This window comes from Acanthisitta chloris, unplaced genomic scaffold (assembly GCF_000695815.1).
Source record: "Acanthisitta chloris isolate BGI_N310 unplaced genomic scaffold, ASM69581v1 scaffold31667, whole genome shotgun sequence".
Lineage (NCBI taxonomy): Eukaryota > Metazoa > Chordata > Aves > Passeriformes > Acanthisittidae > Acanthisitta > Acanthisitta chloris.
In genome coordinates this window covers 19,047-25,879 of record NW_008682596.1, presented here as the reverse complement: position 1 = coordinate 25,879, position 6,833 = coordinate 19,047, and positions in this window count along the sequence as shown.

Sequence of the window (6,833 nt, the reverse complement as noted above, 5' to 3'; positions counted from 1 at the left end):
CCTGCTCTATCTTTGGGTATTTTGTTTTTATTCTGATGATGTTTCCTTTCTCCGGGCAACAAAAATGAAGATGTTGCATTATACCTGTCTCATTCATGCATTTTTATCATCAGGTAAACTTTCTGTCCTGCTTGTTAGCTCATGTTCCACCGAGTATTTCCAGAATGGGGGTTCAGTAGTGCTTTGCCAAGTCTGTGATGGCTACTATCTCCAGCGTGGTATTTGAGCAAGAAAATGTTTGGAGCCCAACAAAAGCTTGTGCACTGACCCTACTGCATCTTATTGAAGTCTTCAATCTGTCTTGTGTTTTCTTTGACTGATCTCTTTGTTTCTGTATCAATCGTTGTACTTCTGTTTCTGCTATACTATATTCCCAGTATTGGGAATCAGGATTCCTTCAGCAAAGTATGTGTGTAAAAGAGCTAGCTGACAAGCACAGGGATACACTCCTTATTCTCTTGGTATTAAACTAGTTTCAGGACAGAGAAATGCATCTCTGCACTGCTGACACTGAGCCAACAGTTTCAGTCTGAGAGGAGGAGAGAGAACAGTGATATTTGTAATCCCCTGCTAAATGCAAATAAGTTCTGTGTCTCTTTCTCCTGGAGATTGCTTCCCTGAGTCAGTGCAGTTCATTTACATTTTGGTGACATCTACAAGAATTTTGCCAACACAGCTTATTGCTGCAAACATTGTGTCAGTTCTGACATTTCCCTTTCCTGGGAGAATCCCCAGGATGGCTGTGTTTGTTCTCAGCAGACTTGCAGCTTCCCTTGTGGAGGCTCAGGGATGGCAATGCCAGCCTTAACCACTCCTGTCCCTCACCCGGCAGAGCTCCATTCCCTGAGTTAGGCCACCACAACCTTTTATGGCCATGGTGTGAAGCAACTGTGTGAATAAAACCCTTTCCCATAACCATCTAGTTCTGGAAGCAGAATTGGCACCCAGACCTTGTTCCTGGAGCAGACACAGGATTGGTGCCCAGGCCTTGTTTCTAGAGCAGATGCACAAACAACCACATCAACACTACACAGGAGAGCCATGTTGGGGTGTCAGGCAGTGGTGACACCATGTTGAGGTGTCAGGGATCACCTATGAACACCAAGCAGCTCCAGCACCCAAACAGGCCTGTAATTCACCTTCAGATCAACCCAGCATTCCTGGGGCCAGACAACCGAATCCATGGCAAACAAAAGCTATCCCTGTTGTTATAAAAGGATGCTTAATTCCCAGGGAATCTTTGCATGTGACAAAGATGGTGAAGGAGTTAGTGTGTGAGGCAAGGAGCATTGTATAAGTTAGACCCTGAACTCTTAAGTCTTCCCTTCACATATCCCTGCTTTGTGCATTTCCCTGGCTCCCCCATGCAGAGGATTGAGGCAATTACTCCTACTCCTTAGAGAGGGTGTCATCAGGGTTTCTTTTGTTTATAAACATCATTTACTAGTTCTGTGAATTACTGTTGTTTATGAGAGCCACCAATGATGTTTAGTAAGGCAGATCAGAATATTTTGTTATCTACCACTACATATATTTTTTCCTACTGTTAATATATGTGTTTACTTGCCATTATTCTCTCAGGAGTAAAGCCTGGCAGCTATAAACACTTCTCTTGCAATGTAATGATATGAACAAGCCTCTTCTGATAGCCACTCAGATGAAACCAACCACATTATTTCAGTTATGACTCAAGGCATATTTGAATTTAGGATTTCAAGGAGCTTTCCTGCCCTCTGGCCCTGCTGACTGTTTTCTATTTGCTCTGTATTTTTCATCTCTATTCTCAATTCTACAACATATAATGTTACCTACTAACTCAAGTTTTATAAAGCTAATGTGCCAAACCCCTGGATTCTGCTATTTATTTATGAAGAGATTGTGGACAAAGAAGTTAGGCCTCGGTTCAGGAAGGTGCTTATGTGCATAGTTTATGCACTGTGAATGCATTCTTGATTTTATTCATACAAAATTTTCCAGTTCAGGGAGCACTGAGATGCATGTTCTAAAACTGTCACTGTTTTACCTGTTTACACTGTGGGAGAGAATTTTGCCTTGCTGGTGGGTTTGTCTTGTTGTTTGGAAGTTTTGCATTATGGAAGTGTTAAAATAAAAATCACCAAAAGGTTTTAAAATAGCTTTTTCTGAAATTCGTATAACAGATGAAGGAAGAGGCACATCAAGGTGACTTTTAACTAGAACAGTTTCTTGCCTGTGTTTGTGGGTTTTAGCCTTTGGCAGGCTGCCTTGATAGAAACTTCCTTTTAAACTTTGGGTTCTCTTCCTGAGAAAAGGCAACCAGTCAAAGAGATATGGTAACATATTTCAAAATATAACAATACTACTGATCATTTCTCACTATGAAATGGAACTGGCCATTCTTTATGGCCTGACAAATAATTTACTGTTATCATATCTATCTTGAAAACAGCTGTATTGAATTGAGCTTTCTCTAAGTTCATGGGACAAGGGGAGTCATCACCAGGATGAGAGTGCCATTACAGGAGGACCTGGCACTGGCATCTTTGCTTGATAGTGCCTGCTCATCCTCCTTTCTTAAGGCTCAGATTTCCATTGGCCATTGTCAGTGTCTCCAGGTGAGAGCAAAGGGAGCCAGAGCCATGCAGGTTTGCCTTTCACGTTTATTGGGTGCCACAGTTCTATGCTTAGTCCTTATTTTCCAAACCCTCTATTTTTTTTGAGCCATGTGCTTATGAAAAGATAAGTTGTCAAGTTAGAGATGCATAATGCAGATCAAAGTTCTGCTCTAATTAACAGTTACTCGAGGGCTGTTGCAATCATGTCCATTGTTCATTTCTGCTTACAAAAGTTGGTAGTATGTCAGTAGGATTTTCTGTATCAGGGAAGATTAGCAAATACTGACCCTCAGCAGGCAGTGCAGTATGCATTAAATAAAACTTAATGTCAGCAACTAAAAGAGGAAAAATATGCTGGATAAATATAACAGGGCTGGAAGAAGCAGGATTCCAAATTAATCCTTAGAAAGGATAAATAAAAGTGGTAAGAGAAGAGCATATTGTTGTCGTTAGTCTTGATAATCCAGACTAAGGTAATACATGACATTTATAACCAGCCCAGCAACAGCATCTTGTGTGCAATAGGCTGCGTATTGTTGTAGCAGGGAGAGAGTAGATAGTGATTGCCACAACAATCTAAATTCTCCCACTAATCACTAATAAATTTCATGAACACCCCAAAGAACAGAAACCTTTCTGGAGGTCAAAGCATCTCCTTGTGACTAAGCAAGTAATGAAGAAATAAAGAGTGACAAGTAGCAGTGAATTCACAACTTAACTGCGTGACAATTGTTGATTAAACTATCATTATAACAAACAGTTTGATGTCTTAGGAAGCCTGAAGCAAGACTATAAGAACTGATTTACTAAGCTGCCCCCAAACTGGATGCTGATGGGTTTTATTTTCCTTTCTCCCTTCCCTTTATCTTTTTTTTTTTGGATAGACTTTTCCCTAATAGACTACCTTGTATTATAAAGATATTCCCGACTATAAGGAGTATAATTTTGTTGCTTCATAAGTATGTTGCTGTGCCTATAATACAGCAGTTTTCAAAGCTGACAGGTATAGTTATGTTCATTTGCTAGGTGAAGAAGTGAGGATAAAGGAAGATGAAATGACTTCTCAGAAGGAAACTAGCAGACACAGGACAGACTGGGTCTCCTGAGTTTGGATTCTTTCCTGTCAGACAGTGACTTCCATTTGTGTTTCCTTCAATGATTGCTTAAAACTAGGTTTTCCTAACTGCACACAGATTAAGAGCAAGTATTTGCTCACTTTTGGAACTTCATTTTGGATTTTATTTTAGGAATCAATGCTTTCCTGATCTGCCATTTGGGCAGTAAGAAGAGACTGGATGCATCTACAGGGCAGGTAGAACCTCTGCAAAATCACCCTCCTGAGTACCTGTCTCCACTGTCAATCTAGAGTACACCAGCCTGTACTCAGAGGGTCTGTACACCTTCCCTGAAACTGTTTGCAAGGACTAGGAGACGTCTGGATACAAATTTGCAAGAGGATTGTGAAATTGCAAATTCCTTTTCTTCTCTTGGAATAGCTTAAAAGGGCATCTAATGGACTTGGAATGAATGGAAACAAGTTGACTGTTTTCAATATTTAATATTTCAAGTGCTGTTATGTTCATGCAATAGATGTTTAAATAACAGGCTGTGCCTCTCTTGAGATCTGCTCTTCTGACAAGAACTGTCCAAGATACAAGTCTGGATAGTGTTCAGACATGATGTCCTCAGCAGTCTCCTGACAAGATTATGTTAACCATTCTGATAGACTGTAGGCAGGATTCCCTAGAGAGAACTTTCCATAGGCAGGATTACATATGTGACTATATAAAGCTGCCTAGAGGGTGATGAAGGTTATTAATCCAAGTGGCCTGTGATGCTCACTGGAGAGGCAATCTGTGGGATTGGCTGTGTAGATGCAGCTCTTGGAACAAACAGAAACCTCCTTTATGTAAAATCTTCATGACAGACTTATCTGAAGTTCTTGTGCAGTGTTTAATTACTCTAATAATAAAATGAGAAGTATCAAGTGGCATAAAAGACAATTTCTTTGATATAAAAGCCTCCAGTCATGTAACCCTTGGAACTGGGAGCAATGATTACACAGGTTATGGCTGTCTTTGGCTTCAGTGGAGCAAATTCTTTGGTTCCCGTCAAAATGGGTGTTGAAATCTGAAGCAGAATTTTAGCTTTTAACACTGATTTCTCATGCTTTCAGGAAAGTCTCAAGATAGATGATATAGCCTTAAAAAATAAAAAGCACATAGGTAATTTGAGACACTAAAAGACAGCTAAAGTCTTTGTGTGCTTGTCAGCTTCTACGCTAAGTGACTGGCTAGAGGACTGGAAAAAGAGAAGATGAAGGCAAGTACATCTTAAGTGCCACAGGTCAACACTACTTCTCTGAGTGTATTTTCTGAGAAATGTACAGTTAACCCTTGAGCAAAGATTATACATTTGATTTCCTCTTACAGCAAGAGAAATATTAGCTTGTTTTCTCAACTGGAACAAATCCATGCATTGCTTCTCAGGGCAGCTTCCCTTGAGTACAGGCAGTACAATGCTTTCAGTATGTCTTAACAGTGGTTCTACTTCTTTCCAAGAGGATTTAACAGCAAAAAACCAGCGTCAGGCAAGAAAAGAGAGCACAAGAAAGAGAAAGAGGGAGAAAGAGATAGGAAGAAAGAGACAAGAATGCATTTTTTTAATGTGATGATTCTGGTTCACTGATATAGAAAGAAATAGGCAAATATATTCATACTTGCAATACACTTTAAATAGTTCATGTTCTTTCCCATTAGGCTGAATTTCATGGTAGCTGCACATTAAATGCAATACAGGCATTTTATGGCAGGGTTTTGCTTCCTAAATACTAAAATTAAGCTCTCACAGTAAGCTAAGGAAGTAACTCTTTTGTCTCTGAAAGCCAAGACAAGTACGGAGGGCAAAAATTAACTAAATTCTGGGGACTTATCCTGCAAGATGAAATTTATACCTGTTTTATCTTTTCTTTCTCTAGTAAGGCACCTCTTTTACAGAGCTGTTTCTATATGTGTATGCACACATCATCTGTTGGGAAGCATACACTGTTGGCTGTGTAGGAATCACCTCTATGAATGCACACATGTAGCCTGTCAGGCTGTTGCTTATTACTGTGCCATAAACAGCCTTTGAGGAATATCAGAGCTATGGCTCAACACACTGGTACTGTTACTCTTATATTACCATAATGCCTAGAAGCCATGGTTGGTGTTAGGTGCTACAAAAAGAGCAAAGATTCCTTCCTCCCACATTCTTCTTGCTTGATCCACCACTTGTTCAGACTCTTCCTGCCAGACTGGTTTGTGGCAATAGCACAGATATTTTCCTTCTTGTAACAATATGCCAAACAGATCTATCCTGGAATATAGCTCACTGGAAAGCCCACTCTTACTCTCAATAGGTACTGTGGGTGTTGACTTTCAGGACCCAGATTTTTCCTTTATTCCCTTCCCTGAAAATTCACTTTACCATGGCTAGCTATGAAGCTTTTCCCATACATGCCTAGGTCTGAAAGGATGTGTAAAATATCAGATACTATAGCCTGTCCTTTTACAACCACCATTCTATGCATAAGCCCTGGATTCTTTCTCCCTGTCTCAAACAGAAAACAAGGAATGCCTCTGCCATTTGCTACTAACAAGTAGCAATGTCAAGAGTTCCGGTGTGACTGGACTGTCCACAACAGTGGTGGATATCCTCAAAACACTGTCTTCATTCCTGTCTTACAGCAGTGAGGGCCTCAAGAGATTTCTCTGAGCTATATGATAGCAAAACTGGGGCAATATAGTTGAGAGAGAGCTGTCAGTTTTGGTTTTCCTCTTTCCTAGCTATTTATTTCTGAACCTGTTTCTTAGCATCCCTTTTTCCTGTGCCCTTCTCATATCTGAGATCCTGCTTACCTGCATGGCTGACACAAAGCAATCTCTTCTGCTAAATGAATGCTGAGTCCACGTGGTAGTGGTCACTGGTACAGGTTGCTCTTGCTTTAGACACTCTTGTATCTGATTTTAGAAATGCCGGAACAAAAGGTTTTATTCTCTCCCAACGCCTAAGTGCGTGAATCCAGAATATTAGGTTAGGCGTTAATGACACAGTGGGCAGGAGGTATTTGAAAGTCATTTCCCTTTCCCTCTATCATTAGGCTGCTGCCGTGGTTGATGTACTGCCAGTGTTTCGAGAAGCAGATCTCACACATTCCCCTTAGCTACTGACAAAAAAGCCCCTGGAGTGAATGCATAT